The 21,177-nt window shown below is 37.4% G+C and overlaps 1 non-coding gene across 1 annotated transcript; it reads left to right on the forward strand.

Moving 5' to 3' along the window:
* The first annotated feature begins 20,570 nt into the window (after positions 1-20,570).
* LOC128118092 (U1 spliceosomal RNA) lies at positions 20,571-20,729 on the forward strand. Its single transcript, XR_008221011.1, has one exon. It is a non-coding gene; the product is annotated as a U1 spliceosomal RNA (small nuclear RNA).
* The last annotated feature ends 448 nt before the right edge of the window (positions 20,730-21,177 follow it).

The raw sequence follows: 21,177 nt of genomic DNA on the forward strand, positions 1-21,177 counted from the left end.
CTTTCTTTCTTTCTTTCTTTCTTTCTTTCTTTCTTTCTTTCTTTTTTTTTGACAGGGTTTCTCTGTGTAGCTTTTCACCTTTCCTGGAACTCACTCTGTAGCCCAGGCTGGCCTTGAACTCTCAGAGATCCACCTGGCTCTGCCTCCTGAGTGCTGGGATTAAAGGCATGCGCCACCACCGCCCGGTGAGTTGCATTTTTTTATGTTGCATTTGTATAACCCGTGAAGCTGTGTTACTGTGCCTGTGTAAAATACCTGATGGTCTAATAATGAGCTAAACAGCCAATAGCTAGGCAGGAAAATGATAGGTAGGGCTGGCAGGCAGAGAGAATAAATAGAAGGAGAAATCTCGGAAAAGAGCAGAGCAAGAGAACAAGGAGAGAGGATGCTGGGGGCTAGTCGTCTAGCCACACAGCTATGGAGTAAGAAATAATGAAAGGTGTACAGAAACAGAGAAAGGTAAAAGCCCAGAGGAAAAAAGTAGATGGGTTAAAGTTAAGGAAAACTGGCTAGAAATAAGCCAGGATAAGGCTGGGCAGTTATAAGTAATAATAAGGCTCCGTGTGTGATTTATTTGGGATCTGGGTGGTGAATCCTCAAAAGACCAAAGACCAAAGAGCAAAAGAGTAAAAACCAAACAAAAACAAGTTCCTCAGTGCAGCAATGTTCAGAGATAGGCCTTTGGGGAGGCCTTTGAATCTTGAGAGCTCTGACCTGTAATATCAATATATGGTCATATATTGATGGTCTCATAATTTGATAAGCTATTGGAAGTAGGAACAAGTTAAAGAGGGTGGGTCCTAAGAAACTGTACCTTTTCCCTTCTTCACTATTGTCTACCATGGTAAGCATGTGTTTTTCCAGTGCATCTCTCTTCGGTAATGCTCAAACTAAATCTTGCCCCTTTTTAAGTTGAGTTTCTCAGGTACTTTGTCATGGCTCAGGAAAGCTGACATATTGAGCTTTGTACGTGAGTTATGTGGACTTGAATATTGATGTTTTCATATATATTCTAGTGGCATTGGATAGCTACCACCTCCTACCTCATACAGACTCTATTACTTAAGAGCAACATAATTCCAAAGACAGATCTTAGCACAGTGACTGGTCTAATATAGTGACTGAATATGAATGGAAGTGAAACTAAATTTTAGTGGAGTTTTTTCAAATTTTCTATTAATATACCCTTAGATTTAGAATTCTATTTCAGAAAATTTTATAAATTTTATAAATGAAAAGTTACTCAATGTCATTGTAAGAATTAAAGATAAAAGCAGTTTTAAGTTTCTCTTTTGGGAAAATTAAATCATTTGCATTAAATCTATATACAACACATTAGCATGTAGTCACTAAAATGAGCTGGGCAGATTCATGTGAAATAAAGTTGAAAAATTCCAAAATATTGCCAAGTGAAGACTCATTTCAAAGTAGAATAGTATTGACCAGGGCAGAAAACTGTTAAATCAATTCCTGCACCTATGTGTCAAGGAGGATCTTTGTGGAAGAGGAGATGGAAAGATTCTAAGAGTCAGGGGATTAGGCATTGACTGTGAAATTGTGTCTCCAAGGAATGTCAGAGCTATATCTATAAATCTTACCTACATGACTGCCTAAACATAATCTGAAGAAGGACAACAATAATAATACAGCAAAGATGCCTAGGAAAAGCCTATCAAAAATCCATGATGCATAAAGAACTACAACTAAGGAATGCTGAAAGTGGGGGAAATAGTCTTCCTCAGACATGAGAATAACACATGATTATTCCTGAAAACATGCATATAGGCAACATTACACAGACCGAGAAAGTTATATTGAGGAATATATATGTATGTACATATAGATATGCATATGAATGTAGATATAAATGAACATAGATGTGAGACTTCTCAAAATAATACTTAACCGAATTCAAGAACACATCAAAAAGATTACCTGCCATCATCAAGTTGACCAATTATAAATCTGACAGAGAGTACCTAGAACATACAAAGAGCAAACAACAGAAAAGTGAAAATACATCTTACTTTTGTCACCAAACATGGAGAAACTGAAGTTTCACCCCTATTAGCATTCATGTTACTGGAAAGAACTCTGCACACTGCCACAGAAGAAAGGTAATAATTAATATCACCCAGCTACAAACCTGGCAACCCACAAGAGCAACCTGCCTCAAGATATAAAGGTGGATCAGTGACACCAATTTCGAGGGGACAACCAACCACTTTTTAAATAAAATCATGGCCCTTGTTATGAGATGGAATTTTTTGAGAATTTCATATTTGAATACTGTATTTACACCATTCCCAGATCTACCAAAATGGATCTTAGAGGCTTAAAGTCAGTGGTGAACCACATATTTGATGCATCTCTGTGGTATCATTATAAAAACATTACCTTTTCATAGATTGTAATGCATGAGTTAAAGGAGTAAGTGAATTATACAAATTAATATGTTCATATCTTTCTCATCTGGAACTTTTCTTATTCACTCACACCATACTTTAAAAAATTACAAAATTAATTCTGTTGTGTGATTTAAATAACTTAATCTCTTCTTTCTGCTTCATGGGTAACCTGTGCTTAGACGTTTTAAGAGTAGTGTAGGTTGTGAATCCCATAAGACCTGTTGAGGGAGTAAACTGTCATAGTTACAGCACAATCCTCAGCTTCTGATTTCCCTACAGCATTAGCATTAGTCTTCGGCTCAATTTCAAATACAATATGCTGTGTAGCTTTTTATCATGTAATTTAGGAAAATGGCATAGGAATCTGGTTTTTCCTGCATTGAGAGGAATTCTCTGATCAATAAAAACATAGAAATAAGCTAATAGACAGGACTTCAGTGTGAGGAGTGCTCTTACAATTCCTATTTTGCTTCTTAACCTCTCCTGTCCAACAATTAATTGAATGTGTTGCGATACAAGAAGTCCTTAGTTTAGATTATTTTCCCTTGGATAGTAAGTTATAAGAGAATAGGCAAATGATACTGTGCTGTGAATTTGTGCCTGCATCCTTGAGATACAAATAACTGCCTCAGTCATATTTTTATCTGTTATTGATATTCACAGGAACCTTGTAAAGAATGTGACTAGATCTAGTATGCATGCCCAGACATGGAACCTCCTTATCTAAATCAGCAAGCCTGGATCCTCAATCTTCTTTATCAGGAGAACAAAGGCAAGCACAGGACTCTGGAGATTAAACACAGCTGTCAGTATTGCACAGCTTGTGCTCTTTCCTGATGAGCTATCTCCCTGCACCCACAAACACACGCAAGCTCACAGCATCTCACTTAACAACTCATTGCGTAAAATAATTCCCAAGACCAAACCCAAATCTAAAGGATGTATAGCAGCCAAGTGATGTGAATAACCAAGAATAAATCAAATTATAAGATATAAACAAAATAAAGATTCACTTAGATGGCCGTATTCCTAATTTTGTTAAGATACGTTTTCTTTCTCCTTGTGTTTTTTTTTTCAAGGTCTAGTCTTAATATGGAAAAGAATGAATGAATACATAAAAGATCGTCAAGGAGAGCCGAGCTGTGCCTGGCAGAAGAAGCCACCCAGGCCTCAGTATGGTCAATAAATATGTGATGAGGAGGTGTGTGTGTGATGTGGAGAGAGGCAGAACTGGAGACCTGGTGGTGGTGACAGGTGTGAGGGAGGCCTGAGGTCGACAGTGGAACAAGTTGTTGCCCAGAAGGGTCAGCAGGGTGATTTGCAGCAGCCTGGACCTTGCTCAGAAGCAGACTCAGCCCCCAAACGAGTCCCTGACTGTGTGATCGCCTTGGCTCTGGGCAATGGTGGAGATGTGAAATGAGGAATGGAACACACCCTGGTTTTGGACCTTCTCAAAGGACCACCGTGGTCGCTGATGCCACCAGAGACCATGTTAATGTATGTAATCCATGTTGCTACCCCAGGCCATGATGAAGTCTGAGATCAACGTAAGAGGTCTGTGCTGCTGACCTTAGTGATGTCCTCAGGCTTTGCTGCCCAGGGGCCCACGTTAATGTGACTGGCCTGCACTGCTACCTGAGGCCATGGTTACGTCTGGTTCATGCTGCTACCAAGTGCCGTGTCTGGGTCTGAGGTCCTACTACAAATGGGGTCTGTGTTGATGTCCATTTCCTGCGCTGCCACCTCCAGCCATGTTGATGCCCATGAACTGTGGTACTGCCAGGAGCCAGCTGCATTTGAACGGCCAGGGTAGCCACCTGGGGCCATGTTGATGTTCATGGTTCATGGGCCATGGGCCATGTCTGAGGTTGTGGTCCGGATGTGGGTGGGGGCCTTGATGATGCCTGTGGCTCATGTTGCCACCAAGGGCTATGCAGATGTCTGTGGTCTATGCTGAAGCCTGAAGCCACCCAGGTGGATGTCCGTGGATCCTGCTGCCACCACCAGGGGCCGTACTGATCTAAGTGGCTTGCACTGCCTCCTGAGGTCATGGTGAAGTCTGGGTTTGTGGTCATACTACTGCCAGGGTCTGTGTTTATGTCCATGGCTGAGTCTGAGTCTGTGGTCCTGCTGCAGCCGGGGCCAAGTTCATGGTCTGTGCTGCCACCAAAACCCATGTGGAGGCCCATGATCTGTGCTCCTGCTGACTATGAAGAGCAAGGAGGCTATTTTCTGTGTTATTGCTGACTCCAAGTGCACAGTTGAAGACTTCTGTGAAAAAGCCAACCCAATCCCCCTCCTCCCAAAAAAGTAGCCTCTACAGGAAGCCTTCAAAGAGAACTCTTTAATTAAAAGTGTGATGAGGATGCTGAAGTAAAGCGCTCCACAATTGATGGCTTCAGGTAGAAGCATGGGAAGGGAAGTATTCAGTTCTATTTAAGGGGCAGGCCACTGAGAGTTTTGACCATGCTCCAGTGAGTATATAGATAACAAAAATTGGACTTGACTTTTTTTCTTATTTTTATTTTTACTTTTTTGGGGTGGGTCACAAGGGTGGGGGGTTGATATTGGAAGGACTGGGAAGTGAGTCTGATCAGGGCGCATGATGTAAAATTCCCAGAGGACCAGTAAACATGTTATGTTGAGGGGAAAAAGAGGTCTTCAAGGAAAATATAATATACAATCATAATTATAGACAGTATTTGAGTTCTCTTTGACCTCATGAGCTTGTTCCTTTCTTCTCCTCCTGTGCATATAGTTTTGGAAGTGGATATTGTGTAATCATTTTTCTTCTCTCTACAACAGTGAAGATCCAGTAGTTCTAGCTTGGCCTGAGGTTGGCTAGTTTAACTTTTTCTTTCTTTTTTTTTTTTTTTTGGTTTTTCGAGACAGGGTTTCTCTGTGTAGCTTTGCGCCTCTCCTGGAACTCACTTGGTAGCCCAGGCTGGCCTCGAACTCACAGAGATCCGCCTGGCTCTGCCTCCCGAGTGCTGGGATTAAAGGCGTGCGCCACCACCGCCCGGCTGGCTAGTTTAACTTAAAAAGAATCTACACAAGAAAAACAAATGCCATTACATCACAGGTCTGGGAAGCTAAGGATACTCTAAGTTGTTTTTCCACTGGCACAGTGGCTGCACCTGTATCTACTGCTGTTTCAGCCAGGAACTGTGTCTTTGCAATCACCAGCCAGCTTCTCAGGCAGTGACCTTGCCAGACTTCTACATCCTGCTGGATCCACCTCCTGCTGCTGCTACCAAATGTAGTTTTTAACTAAATCTCTGTTGTTCTATTTACCAACAAAGACTCAGCACTCAGAGGCTGGGGTGAAAACCTGCTAGCCCAGAGGTTGAGGAGCAACTAGTTGACTTTCTCTCTTCTCCAGAGTCTCAGAAAGAGAGTGTCTCTTTCCGTCACTCCAAACCAAAAAGGACTGACACGCTCAAAGTCCCTCCCTGCTACTTCCTTTGGTATCTCTATCCATTTTTCAGATTCCCTCTGACACTCTATGATTACTTTCGGCCAACTAGATGCTGGCTCCACCTTCTGACCCAAGGTTGATTTATTTAATTAACATAAATGTGAACTCAGGGTTCACAGTGTGATCATTTATCCTGCAATACTAAGTATGGTGATATTTTATTTGTATTAAAATGTTATTTGTATGTTAATAAAGTTGCCTGGGGGTCAGAGCTATTAGCAAGCCATAGGAAAGCAGGGCAGTGGTGGTGTACGCTTGTAATCCCAGCACTTGGTAGGCAGAGCTGGGTAAGTCTCTGTGTGTTCAGGGATACAGCCATTATTGGATACACATGCCTTTAATCAATACCAATCATGGAAAACCTGGAGGCCTATACAGACAGGCCGTGAGGAGGCGGTCATGTGGTTGGGTTTACAACCAATGAGAAGGCAGAACAGGAACTCTATATAAAAGACTTTAACAAAGGGGTAGCTCTGGTTCGGAGAGGTAGGACCACTGCAGGAGGAAGGGTAAGGTTTTAGCTCTTAGCTCTGACCTCTTGGCTTTCTTCTTTGCATTGGTTCTGTGTTTCTTATTTGATAAGAAGGTTGGTTACATCTACAACTAAGCATCAAATCTAAGGTATAGGATGGAAAGCAAGGACTAGATTTGAAGTATGGTGCTGACTGTAATCTCAGCTACTCGAGATAGTGAGGCAGGAATGTCTCAAAGTCCAGACCTACCTGGGCCCTAAGGTGTTCTGACAACCCTCTTTCAAAATACAGTAATAAAGAGTTCTAGGAATATCGATTGTGTTGGATTGCTTGGCTAGAGCATATGAAGTCTTGGGTCCAATTCTCAGTACTAAAAAGGGTAGAGACACTGATGTTTATTTTAGAAAACAAGCCATTTCTACTGTGGATATGATTACACAAACAGTATTCTATAAAGATCTCAATATTGATGGTCCCCCATATAGTAAAGCCTGAGCTTGGGGATCTAGATAGTCATAAGCACTCTAGAAATACTTAAATACTTAAATAATATATAATATTGTGGTGGGATTTGAGGGGAGGGAAGCATCTATTTGCTTTAGTGAGTTAAAATTCCTGTGATTGATGTTATTGAAGAATCTGGTTTCATTTCTTTTCATTTGGGAATAACCTAGGAAAAATATACATATACATACATACATACATATATATATATATATATATATATAAAATCGAAATATTACAAAATAAGATACCTTACATCTATCTTACACACATAGCTTTCCCCCCAAATATCCATATCATTAAGAGGAAAACAGTCTTTATAGTAGATGTTGAAGTAAACTTTCCACTCGTTCTCAGAACGGATCAGGATGGGAACCCACATGTTGGTTTACAAGCAGGGTGCCAAATGGTCAAAGTTCTTACTTAGGTCATCCAAATGAAAAGCAAGAACATTGCAGAGCCTGGGGCTTCCTGACCTTGATCTGTTTCGGCACTTTTTTATCTTCTGAGAAAACACCTGGTATAAGAGAGACACAGAATATCTTGATAACAGAATGTCCTGCTCCTGTCTTCTGTTCCTGACAATTAAAAATCACAGCATTTCAGTGACACAAACACAAACCAATGGTGGTGATCAGTAGTTTTAGAATGGTGCTTTTAGATAACACTCACACACAATTAACAGCTTCAATAAATCTTGCATGGTATGGCAATGTTTTCAGTCGTTGTTAGGGACCAGATTTTTATGGTTGGGTAATCTCTTAAATTTATTTTAAGGATTTCTTTTGTGTTTAAACTTACAAGCATTACATCTTACAATAGAAGCAAGGCCAGTTTGACTCAGAGACTTCCTTTAACTGACAGACCAAGTCATTTGAAGTGTGTGCTCTGGAGAGAACATAATTTTATTTAAAGAATAGCGGTAGCAAGTCAAGTTGCTGCAACAGATAACAACTATGCATGTGGAAATCTCAAAATGATGATGACTTCATAAACCTGGAAATTGCATGACTACAATAAACATTAAAGTTTCACCCAACAGTCCCGTCACATCACTAGTGTGTATATGATTTATTTCTTCAAATGGAATTAAAGAACACTATCAGGAAGAGACATTAGCTCTGATTACGATTGGCAGCCATTGCTTTACCATTTCAAACCTCTTCCTAGGTCATGGTTCCTGTCACTGTCATTAGGACGGTGAGGCTGAAAAGGGCTAAAAATGTGATGAAGACTCCACAAAATGTCAAATGAATGAGTCTTTAGGAATAGAGCTTTTGCTTTTTCTACAAAAAAAGAATAAATTCTTTAAAAAGTTAAAATAGTTAATAGTATAATCTAAATATTATTTACATATTTTCCTGAATTTTATTTTTCCTTGTAGCATTTTTTGTTAAAACAAAGAGTAGCAATTAGTACTTTAAAATACAAATTCAGAAATGGCTTTTTAGGGGACTTGTGTAATTTTACTTATTTTGACACATGAAACTTTTTCACACATATGAAACTAAGTTATGGTGATGTCACTATTAGATATTAACTTGTTAAAATACAAATTTCTTCTTTTAAAACATTGAAAAGTGGTAATCTTTAAACTGTATGGTCATGTGTTAAGATGCTGAGTTGAATTCCCTAGCTACAGGAGAATGGAAGTAAAAGAGTTAGGAGATAGACAGAAAATATTTGTCATTTTGATCCTGTGGGATTCATGACAATATCCATTAAAATGATTGTCCCATAGCATTTTCTCAGTGTTTCTGCAGATAACTGTATCAGGAGTTTCAATCTAACCAAATTTAAAGCCACTTTTGAATCCAGGCCCAGTACCTCAGGATTACAAAGAAGACTTATGCACATATGTCCAGTAGTAATCTTTGCCTTCTTGAATCTGTTAAATTTCAATTTTTTGAAATATATTACTTGGGTCATTTTCTCATTCTGCTCCTCAAATTACCAAATCCAGTTTTAAGACACGAGATTTAGAAGCTGTGTTTAAATTCTATAGCATGAGAGTATGCCATGCCATGCATACAATTTTAATTTACTGGTTGTATACATGATTAATGTAAAATATGTACTGTCTGTTCTTCAAAGAATTCACACATATTCATATTGTAACAGCAAAACTATTTACAGTCTGGATTCCTCTGCTCATTTTCTTATGCCTCTACCTTGATATCTCAAGTGTTTTAGGGTACTCAAAGAAAGAGATTTTTCATTCAAACTTGATATCATAGATCAATCTGTCTATCTATCTATCTATCTATCTATCTATCTATCTATCTATCTATCCATTGCTTCCAAATCAGACGCTGTTTTGATTAACATAGTTAGCATTACCCAGTGTGGTACAGTATTCTTACATAATACAGAAACTCTGATGGATGCATAAACAGTTGCACATTAAGAGCAGCAATGCTTAGAAGACAAATTATATCACTCTAGATATGACTAGGGATTTTGAACATTTTGTTGTCTTTCTCAGCTATTTGAAAATTCTCTGTCTAGTTCTGTGCCCCATTTTTAATTAGGTTATTTGTTTTCTTGATATCCAGCTTTTTTAAATTATCTGTATTTTAGATATTATTCTTCTATTGGATGGACAAATGGTTAAGATCTTTCACCATTCCATAGCCTGCTACTTTACCTGCATGATGGTGGCCTTTGCCATGCAGAAAGATTTTCAGTTTTATAAGGTTCCATTTATCAATTGTTTTTCTTAGTGTCTGTGCTATTGGTGTCCTTTTCAGAAAGTCATTCTTGTTCCAATGAGCCAAACTTTTACCTATTTTCTTTTCTATCAGATTCAGGGTATCTAGCCTCATTTTTGGGTTATTCACCCATTTAGAATCATTTTTTATGCAGAATGATAAGTATGGATCTGTTTGCATTCTTCTGCATGCAGCCATCTAGTTTGAGCAGATTCATTTGTAGAAAATAGTGTCCTTTCCCAGTTGTGTCTGGTTTTTCTTTTTCTTTCTTTTTTCTTTTTTGTCAGTACCTGCTGATTTTTATTACTATAGCTCCATAGTACAATCTGAAATTGGGGGTGGTAACCTTCTAGCACTCCTTATATCAGTCAGGATTGTTTTAGCTATCCTGTGCATGCGAGTGCGTGCGTGCGTGTGCGTGTGCGTGTGCGTGTGCGTGTGCGTGTGCGTGTGCGTGTGCGTGTGTGTGTGTGTGTTTCCTTATGAAAATGGAAGTTGTCCTTTCAATTTCTGTGAAAACCTGTGTTGGAATTTCGATAGGTATTGTATAAAATCTTTTTCTCTTTAAGGTAAATAAATATATTCATAATGGCTATTTATCTTGTACTTCAGCTATATTGCATTTCTCAGGACCTGTCGTAGTAGAGCTACTGGATTTTGCTGGAGACATAATCGTTTGGGGTGCTAATGATTGTAGTTTTGTGCTGGTGTCTCTGCATCTGGGTTTGGGATGGTGATGATTCTAGATGCTGTTATCTGGTATTGTTTTTGTTGGGTGGGTCTTTTGTTCTTTAGTTTATATTACCCCATTTGGCTCTTAGGAAATTGTGGTGGCTGTGGTTTGGCTGCTAGAGAGTACTTCTGCAGGTTGGTGGGTGACAGAAAGGACTAGAGGTGAGCTACAAGAAAAGGCTGAGAAGTTCATCAGGAAAGAGCTGAGGGGTTCTATTAACAACAGAGACGTGATTCAGAGAATTGAGGGTGCCAGAAAGAGAGGATCCTAAGTGTAGGTAACTGATTAACCTGGAGAGACAAGAATAACAGTGCTAGGAGTACCCTGGGTCTGAACCAAGAGTTGTGTTTCCAGTGAGTGAAGCTGAAGTAGAAAGGGAGGTATCTGTAAGCAGTGGATTAGAGGGTTAGAACAGAGAGGTTGTAGTGGAGTGGACATCCCTGTCTTTTTCCTGATTTTGTCAAGAGTTTCTTTCTGTTTGGGTTGATGTTGGCTGTGGGCTTGCTGTAAATAGCTTTTGTCAGGTTGAAGTATGTCCCTTGTTTCCCTAGCCTCTCCAGAACTTTTATCATGAAGGGGTGTTGGATTTTGTCAAAGGCTTTTTCTGCATCTAATGAGACGATCATGTGGCTTTTGTATTTCAGTCTGTTTATGTGGCGGATTACATTTATCTCTTTAAGTGTATTGAACTATCCTTGCATCTTTAGGATGAACCCTGCTTGATCATAGTGAATAGTCTTTTTGATACATTCTTATGTTGGGTTTGCAAGTATTTTATTTATAATTTTCGCATCTATGTTTATAAGGCAAATTGATCTATAATTTTCTTTCTTTGGTGGGTCTTTGTATGGTTTTGATATCAGGACAATATGACTTTGTAAAAAACAATTAGGAAGTGTTCCTTAACTTTCTATTTTATAGTATAAAATTCGCAAATATCCACTTATAAGTGAGTACATACAGTGTTTGCCTTTCCGGTTTGGGTTACTTCACTTAGCATGATTTTTTTTTAGTTCCATCTATTTGCCTGCAAATTTTGTGATGTCATTTTTTAACAGTTGAATAATAATCCATTGTGTAAATGTACAAGATTTTCTTTATCCATTCTTCAGTTGAGGGACATCTAGGTTGTTTCCAGTTTCTGGTTATTATGAATAAAGCAGCTATGAACATTGTCTTTGTGGTAGGATAGAGCAACCTTGGGTATATGTTCAAGAATGGTATAGCTGGATCTTGAGTTAGATTAATTCCTAGATTAAAAAAAAACACCATATTGATTTCATAGTGGTTGTACATGTTTGGAATCCCACCAGCAATAGAGGAGTGTTCCCCTTTTCCACATCCTTTCCAGCATTAGCCTTCATATCATGGCTGGATGAGACAACCCATTAGGAGGAAAAGGGTCCCAAGAGCAGGTAAAAAATGGGCTAAACTGCCTAAAAATTGTGCAGGTCACCTCATAGATGCAACCTTCATGAGTTATCAACCATGCTGGAGTAGGATTTTCTGTAATGCAACTGACTTTGACTCATCCATGTTTCTATAAGGTACCTGTCATCCACAATCATGCAAATAATCTCAATAAAGCTATATTTTTATAGAATCATCTCTTTTTGTGTGCAGTAAGTGCCCTCTCTGCAATAATAGATATTGGTTCATGTCTTCCCAAGAAAAAGTCACACAACAATGTGTGGATAGAATTGCTCAATCCTATGGCTTATTAAGTGACTTTACAGAGATTATTTAGGGGAGGAAAGAGTTATTTTCACTTACTGATTTAAAGGATTTGGTCTATGGTTACTAGTTTTAAGAGTTTAAGACAAACATCATAAGTAACATATATTTGAGACAAAGGAACCCTTCAGCTCTTGTCAGACAGGAAATATAGAGAAAAGGATACAGGAAAAGGCCAGAGAAAGATGTAGTATTCAAGAACACAACTCAGTGAGCCACCTTCTTTAACTATGTTTCACCTCCTAATAATGCTATTGCATTATACATTCATCAAGGGATAAATTTATTCATAATATCAGAGCCTTTATGAACTAATCATTTCTAAAAGTGTTGCCATGAGTAACACTAGATGTGTGCTTTATTAATTTCGTAGTCGTTCCTCAAGCCTCTCAAGTTAATAATAACTTGATTTGTTTTGGAATAAATACAAAATAAATGGCTGGTTTATGGAAAATACACATTTAAAATAGTCATGTGCTATCAAACTATTTGCCATAATGTCATGTCCTTTTTATATCCTCTGTAAAATGGGAATTTTAAGAATGTTCTAATTTCAGTATAATTTTCCATTTTATTTTTATTCTGGATACCTGCTGACTATAAATAGTAACTCATAGTTTTGATTTTAGAAAGTACAATTGATTTTTAAAAACTATATTTGAAGAGGCCATAATAAACAACCAATAAATTTTGAATTCATTTTATTATACATAAAGCAACAATAGGCAATATTGTGGAAGGAATGGTTTGCTTAAAAATGAGGCAGATAAGAAAGAGTGTGTGCATTATTCTCCAGTGATTAACCATTAATAAAATAATATTCTCATTCTCCTATACCTTGCCAATGAGGAATGTGTCACTGTGAAAATATGTGAGATTAAATCTCAGTTTCCAAACTCTGATATTATCAAGTCCTTTCACGTCTGCTAATGGAATGATCATATATACGTTTCCAATAGTTCATTCCTGCCTCCTCCATTTAGAGTTTGGCAAGGAGCTGTAATATTTGGAAAATTTAACAAATATTTTGCATTCTTTCCCTAGGAAATCTAAGGTTTATCAAAATGGGAGTATACATTCTCTTTTCCATATCAGAAAGAAGTGCTTACACAGCTTAACTGGTTCTTAAAACAGAATTATAAACGATGTCAAATAAATTTATGCTTCAAATTCAAATCCTTTCTAAACATATCTGCAGGAGGAGTACATGCCACTTTAGACACGTAGATGAAGCTCTTCCCTGGGATAATAGTATGTGTCAAGAAACTTATCTCAAAAGGCTTATGTGATGGACTTAGGAAGATTCCTTGGGTCGGTACAGACAGTGTATGTCTTGCCTATAAAATCCATTAACAAGCAGCTGCTGAACGTTTTAACATCTCAGAAAGAAGACATCTTGTATAATGCTTGGTCAAGTTTTGTTCTGCTAGATAAATGTGGAAACTAGTGAATCATACATTGAATAATGCGAGGGATGCTTTTGATTTGACAGCACATCTGGAGTCCATAAAGATAATCTTGTGCTTCTCTGCTGCCTGGGAAGAAGGTATCATTAGAAAATTTCTTTAACACCATGTTGTTGGACAGTAAATGGTTGTAATTCTATCACTCTTTGGTATTTGTTTGCCTAGGGATGTAGTCTACAGTTGGAATGATGGGAAACTATAAACAAATGAGGTTTGACTTATCTTTGGTTTTATAATGAACATGAGCAATAAATTCCACAAAAGATAAGGAATTCAGAGCCAATAGTGAATAACAAGTGTATGGGGTTTTATCAAAACGTAGTGACAATGAATGCATGAAATAATGAGAGATATATACATATTGTTTATAATATGATGTGTAATTAAAATATATATGAGCTCTTTGTATTTCATATATATTTTACACGTAAGATCATCTTATGGTAACTGTGACTGAGATCGCATGCCTCTTTCGGTGTTCTGCAAATACATGACTTGGTGAATAGTCCGTTTTGGTATCTAAAACTGACATATAGAAATATCTAGCTTTAAGTTATTTAGGATAATGTGAAACTAAAAAACTTTTGAAGACAAGAAGCTTACCCAGGACACAGAAATTCATTTTCTTTTATAAATAAAATAAGTTTATATTTATCAGAGAAAATGCTTAACAAGCTGCACTGTTGCCTTGCTGTTATTCTTTGGGGCCTTGCAGGATGGAGGAACAGGATCACTCTCCCGTTAAGTATGTGCCTATGTTCATAGTCAATATCTCCCATTCTTCTCCTCACATTATGCAGATATAATATGCAGTAGTAATTTTTTTTAGTCATTTCCAAACACAGGACTTGAGGGTTCTTCTTTATGATTTCACTTTTTAACTAGGTGTTGACTTGATATGTGTCCATGCCTACAGCACAGTAACTAGGTGCAGCTGTGTCTTTGGGATTTATGACATTTTCTTGTTGTTAGGAGCCAAGAGGAGTGGCTGCAAAGTAACTGAGCAGCTTAGGGAGAAAACATAAAAGACAGAGCCTGTCTTCTGAAAACAGAAGAAAGAAATAGCCAAATCCCTGGTCAGTGTTTACTCTTGAGCCAATTTACCACATCACAGATTCCCACTTCCCAGAGTTTATGTAATGGTTATGAGTAATACAAGAAACTGAGTCCTTTATGAAGTTGTGTAGGGCTCTGTATTTCCCATTAAAAATGATAAAGATGATGTATTTACTTTAAGGACAATAGAAAAAAAACAAAATATTATTTTAATGTAGCTTCTGTTCACTATCATTATATTGAAATGTAAACTACATGGTCTGTCTATGGTTTCTGAGAGAGGAACATTCTGCAAGGATTGATTTTCCAGATAAATTACATTTGGTTAAGCACAACAGGAATTCACAATTTTTAGTCACCTTGGTTCTATATATTCTGATTAAATGCATTCTTCTTTCTGTTATTAAATGGAAAAATGGGAAGATAATAAACAATGGTTTGTAAATTATATATATATAAATATATATAATGTATGCTATATGGCATATATAAAATATACATCATATATGATATATCATATCCATAGCACGTAATTATTGTATATGCTATATATAGTTTATATAACATGGTATATGTAATACATAGAATACATTATACATAATATAGCACATATTCTATATAACTATGTTATGTATAAATAGAATTGCATCACCTTTCCCTCCTTTTTCTCCCTCCAGCCTTTCCCTCAAGTCCTCCCCATCCTCACTGATATCCTCTTTTTTATTATTATATGAATACATATATTTTTGTTGTTTTTAAAGCTGACCATTCTGTATTGGAAAATAAATAGAAGTGGCCCATCCCAGGGAGACATTAATTCTCTTTCTTCCAGTAGTCATTAGCTGCCTGTAATTCTTTGTCTATGGATGGGACCCTCTGAGATTTTCCTCCATCCACATTGACAAGTTCATTGATAGTGTCATCCATCCAGTCTTGTTTATGCAGCCCTCTCTAAGCCTGACTGCCTCACACCAGACTTTCTGGTATTCTGGATCTTATAATCAACACCCACTCCCACAATGTTCCCTGGGCCATAGATGCAGGAACTGTAAAGTAGATGTTTTCACTGTGGCTGGGTTCTCCGTGATACATTGATTTCTGCATTGTGTCATCTTGGAAGGTTTTCTGTGATAGTCTCCATTTGCTGTAAAAAACAGGCTTCTTTGAAAAGGGGTGGCTACACTTATCTGTGGGTGTAACGATAAGGTTTAGAAAGTAGTGAGGAATTACCCTGATCTAGCAAAGTGGGAGTGGTTGATTTTTTTCCCCATGAGGTCCCTTATCTCACTAGCCCAGGGAAGCTGGGTAGGTTTTAAGAACCAGGCATGATTTCTCTCCTGTTGAGTTTGGTTGAAGTCCAGTGTGACATCTATCTTTTGGTTGTCCCTGACACGGAAGTGCCACTTATTGCACCTTCATGCATATCTTGGCATGCTGGTCTTTGTAGTTCAGAGATGTTGCAGTCGAGTAGGACTGTAGATTTGTTTCCTTTTCTTGGCAGCTTGCATGAAACCATGAAAGCTATGATTGTGTGGTGTCTTCAACCATTGAAAATTACACTTTTTATATTGTATTAATTCCTTTCCTGCCAATCTCTCTTAAAGTTCTGGTGTCTAAAAATACATAATTCTCATACTTATAATATGGCTAATTTCCTGCCAACAGAGGAGAAAAGCCAGAATCTTATTGGTATTAATATACATATTGTTTTATACTTGTATCCATTATAAATATTTGCCTCTCTTTTCTGTTTGAATATTGCTATCAATTATTGTAATATTCATTTGATAATACTGCTGAATAGTCTACAGCTATGCCTGACACAGTCATGCAGGAGCTATTTATTCATTTTACTATTAAGTTTTATACTCCATTGACATCATGAAGAAGTCCTTTGTCCATTTTAGAAAACTGAAATTCAACAAACTGTTTGTTCATTGCATATTTTGACTACTTAAAGTCAACTATTGACAGAAAAAATAAAAGATCCATCTTTTTCTATATAAAGCTCACAGTGTTGTAAGTAGTTTAGCAATAATACTTTTTGCATCTATATTGTTCATAAATAAAAAGAGAGCATATTTTGACCCAACAATTGTATTAAATAATTCCATTCTATCCTTCCTCATCCTTTCTTCTTTCGTAATTCTTTCTTTAATTACTTTTATGCTTTCCTTCCCTCTCTACTTTGACTGAAAAATAAAATATAGATGCATTTGAGGTATGGCATGAGCCCAAAATTGGATACTGAAATATCTTCATCATTATCACAGTAATAAATATTGTCATCATTTATTGGATAGTTGGGTATTCTATGCACTGTTTTAAGCACCTCAACTTACTTTATATATTATTGTAATCTCTAAAATTCTAGGAGTTGTATACTGTTACTGGTACAATCCCACAGATAAAAGTAGTTCTGGAAAATATTTAGTACATTTCTGTGGTCACCAGCTTGTTTCTCATTGTTTGAGAATGACAGTATTTATGGCTTCCTAAAGTAATTCATGTAGTTATATTAGGTATGTTTTCAAGATTGAGTAGATATATTTTAGATAGACAGGTTATCTTCAAACCCTTCAGAGATCTACAGAATATGGCATTTAAAATGTTTTAATAACTTAGAAAATTTTTCTTTTTTGTTATGACTATGAGACATGTTGGCATACCAATCTACTTCAGAGAAAATATGGGCATTGAAAAAACTGCAATTGGAGTTAACTTTCATTGTGGCAAAAGTTAGCCACTGGACAACAAAGCATCCTCGAATCAACTGCTGACAAACAGGACAGACAGGACACGAAACAAAGGACTACTGATTCTTGTCAAAACAAGTGTGGTTATGGCTTTATCAAAAGGCATCTTCTGAGGCCAGGACAATATGACACCATCCCTGAAGTGGCCTTCGCAATCCAGGAAAGGTACAGTGCCCTTTTCTTCGAAGGTGAAACAATTTGACAAAATCCAAAATTCTGGGTAAATAAATTCTAATTACACACTATACCTTTTGGGGTGATTTATTTTATCTATATAGCCATTGTTATTGTAAATATATATACAAATTATATATACACACTATGTGTATGAATCCTTCATGACAAAACTTGGGGTTCTGCTATAGGCAGGAGTCAGACTCCTGTACGATGATCTCCTGAAGAAGGCCTGGAGTCACCCTTCATGCTGTGCTAGGCTGCATGTTCTAGGTTTGTACTTCCAGCCCTAGCACTGCCAAGCTGTCCTCAGGGTTACTCCTCATGAATTAAGAGTTTGCTTAAAGCAGTAACTCAGTTATTCTTCAGGTTTCTTGGCTTCTTCACTATGGATACCTCGTCTTTCTAAGTGACCACTAAATCCCAGTATCCTTATTACCCCTGATATAATTTCTGTTAATTCATTGTATGAATAATGACATTCTCTGGCTGGTTCATCTTACAAGACTGGGATTCACTAACTCCAGATTAATTTTTTTTTCATTTTAAAAGAAAAAGTGTTTATTATTACAAAACAAAAAAAGTCAAATAAAAAAGTTGAGATTATGAAACAATGTATGCAACAAAACAGACAGTTTTTAGGTCTGAGGGTTGATTGAGGCATCTTAGTTTAGTACTTCTTCAAAATTAGAAAATTTATCACACTGGATTTGTCTTTTTATGAGCTCAGACCATTTATCTATAATAAACTAAAATGAAACATGTGAATCTTAAAGCCACCTAAAATATATACATGTATGAAAGAAATCTGAATGGGATCATCAAATAATGGGAAGCCAAGCCCAAAATGGACATCTCTTGTCACCAAATAAAGCCTCCAGATCTGAGAATTGGTTATATCTAATTGAGCACCTTTGGCCAAGAGACTCACAACTAGACAATGTGCAGGGAGTGAGATAGAGATCTTGGAGCATCCCAAATGGGATGTATGGATCATACCCCTCCCCTCAGGGCTCAGGAAAACCCATGGAAAAGGAGGTGGAAATATTGTAAGAGCCAACAAGGATGGAGGACACCAAGGAAACAAGACCTTCTAGACACACCAAGAAAGATGCACATATGAACTCGAAGAGACTGTGGCAGCATGCAGAGGGCCTGCTGCACACATCTAAGTGAGAGGGGGTATCAGCACTGAGAGGGTAAGTGAACACCAACACCAATCTGTAACCCAACTGATTACCACTCACAAAGGAAAAATTAGTTGTCTTCAATGAAGTCTCACTGGGTATACAAACCCCTCCTAAGGGAGGCCCCATGCCTAGCAGTAGATGGGCAACACATAAAAACACAATGGTTTTCCATGTTATTTGTCCTATAGCGTTTGATCAGGGGGTCTTCTCTTCTCTTCTCTTCTCTTCTCTTCTCTTCTCTTCTCTTCTCTTCTCTTCTCTTCTCTTCTCTTCTCTTCACTTCTCTTCTCTTTCAGCTCCTTTCTTCTTAAACACCTTCCAGGTCTTCTGTGTATATATTAGGACTTCTGGTCTTATGTTTTCATGGAATTTCTGTGTGTATGGACATGTGTGTCTCATATTTGTTTCTTGTGCTTTCTCTTTGGCTCTTCTCTGTTTGTTCATTTGTTTTATCTTATTTTGGTTTGTTTTTGTTTCAGCTTATTATTACTTTTAGATGTCTGTTTTCTAAAGATAGAAAGAGGGTATGGATTTGGTTGGGAGGGAAGATGGTAAGGATCTTAGAGGAATTGGGATAGAGAAAACCATAATCAGAATATACTGTATGATAAAATCCATCCATTTGCAGTAAAAAGAAAATAGTAAGCAAAATGCAAAATTGAACTCATGTGAACCAATGAATACATCATTGGTCAATAAAATGATTCACATGCTGAATAGTTAATGGAATTTGATTCCAGAGTGCTTTGTCCTAGTGTGTACCCAGGACTGATAGTCTAAGTCCTCGTCTGTGGGGATGACATTTAAAATGTTTTTTGAGGGGGAGGGCAAGTGAGAAATCAGTAGAATACTGGAAACGTAGTATTATTGTGCTTCTCCTCCTAGGACATGCCTTTAAAATACCCAGACACATTGGATTAATCTCCATTGACAATGTGTTGCATGAATAAGTGAAAATTCTAATAGATGGTTATGTTATTTAATATTTATGTAGTTTGTATAACATATTTTAATAAGATAGTTATTAGGTCATTTTTAATCATTGGAAAGGATGAAGACATTTGGCTTTCTTAACATTTAACTTAAAATCACAGACAAAAATGCATTTTAGGCTTTTATTATATACACAGTGATCTTGTTGTTTGTAAGTTGCTTAAATTTTATATTCATTTCAAATTGAACATCAGATGTTTATAAAACAAAATCCTGAAGCCAGGATTGAGAATGGAAACTATGACATCATAAGAACAGAACTGCATTTCAAGGGGCTGGAGGCCTGCCAAAGCACCTCAGAGAAGGCTCAAGTCTCACATACCTACAGCTCTGGCCTGAAGCAGTCTCAGGAAAAAAAATTTAAAGCCTCACCAGGACTACATGATGAGAGAAATTGTTCAAAAGAGAAAAATTAGTGACAAACAGCAAAAACTGAAACAAAACAAAGTGTGTGTGTGTGTGTGTGTGTGTGTGTGTGTGTGTGTGTGTGTGTGTGTGTGTGTGTGTTGGGGGTTGTCTGCAGCAAAACTCTGTGTCTATAAGCAACCAGGAAAAGAAGAGGGATCCCAATGGTCTCTATTTCCTAAAAACTGATAATGACACCAGTTTCCAGTTAGTCTTGTTTAAATGGTCTTTTAGCATTTTTTCTTGATTTTTCTGATTGTTTGTTTTTTTATCACAGTGAAAGGTTAGCCTTTGATAAGACTAGACAGTTCTAGAAACTTATTATTCTCTATGAATGGAAAATAGTCCCCCTCCCCCCACCCCACCCCCCTTTTTTTGAGACAGGGTCTAACTATGTAGCCATGGCTCTCCCCAAAACTCACTATGTCGACCAGTTTGGTCTTGAAATCACAGAGATCTGTCTGCCTCTGCTCTAAGTGCTGGAATTAAAAACATGCTCCATCGATACCATGATCACGAAGGTGGTTTTCCCAGGGCAAGGCTTATCCATTGCACTCCGGATGTGCTGACCCCTGCGATTTCCCCAAATGCGGGAAACTCGACTGCATAATTTGTGGTAGTGGGGGACTGCGTTCGCGCTCTCCCCTGTACGAAAATAAAAAAAAAAAAAAAAAAAAAAAAAAAAAAAAACATGCTCCATCAAGCCCAGCTTGAAAAGGAGTTCTTATTGATGGTCATGATCGAACATAACAAAAGTGAACTTTTCTGAGAGCAAGTGTCATGACTCTTTTGGTTCCTTTGGGTCCTTAAGCAGGTACCCACCTATAGTGAGGCCCTGTGAATGTTGCTGCCAATAGGAATTCTGACTTGCATATATGTTTTGTTGTCATGTAAAACATATCGTGTTACCAATTTAATGCTTTGAGAATAGTGTACTCTATACTTCATCTTATTTTTGCTTCATTAAACACTATTTCCAAATACAGTTAGTTAAAGCAACACTTACTCAGCTCCTGATTGTGGTTCTGTAGGTCATCAGTTTCATGGGAGATGGCCACTGCCCTGTGGTTAAGATCTTTCTAATGTTTATAACTCA

Source organism: Peromyscus californicus, unplaced genomic scaffold (assembly GCF_007827085.1).
Source record: "Peromyscus californicus insignis strain IS unplaced genomic scaffold, ASM782708v3 Scaffold_21__1_contigs__length_65335640, whole genome shotgun sequence".
In the NCBI taxonomy this organism is placed as follows: Eukaryota; Metazoa; Chordata; class Mammalia; order Rodentia; family Cricetidae; genus Peromyscus; species Peromyscus californicus.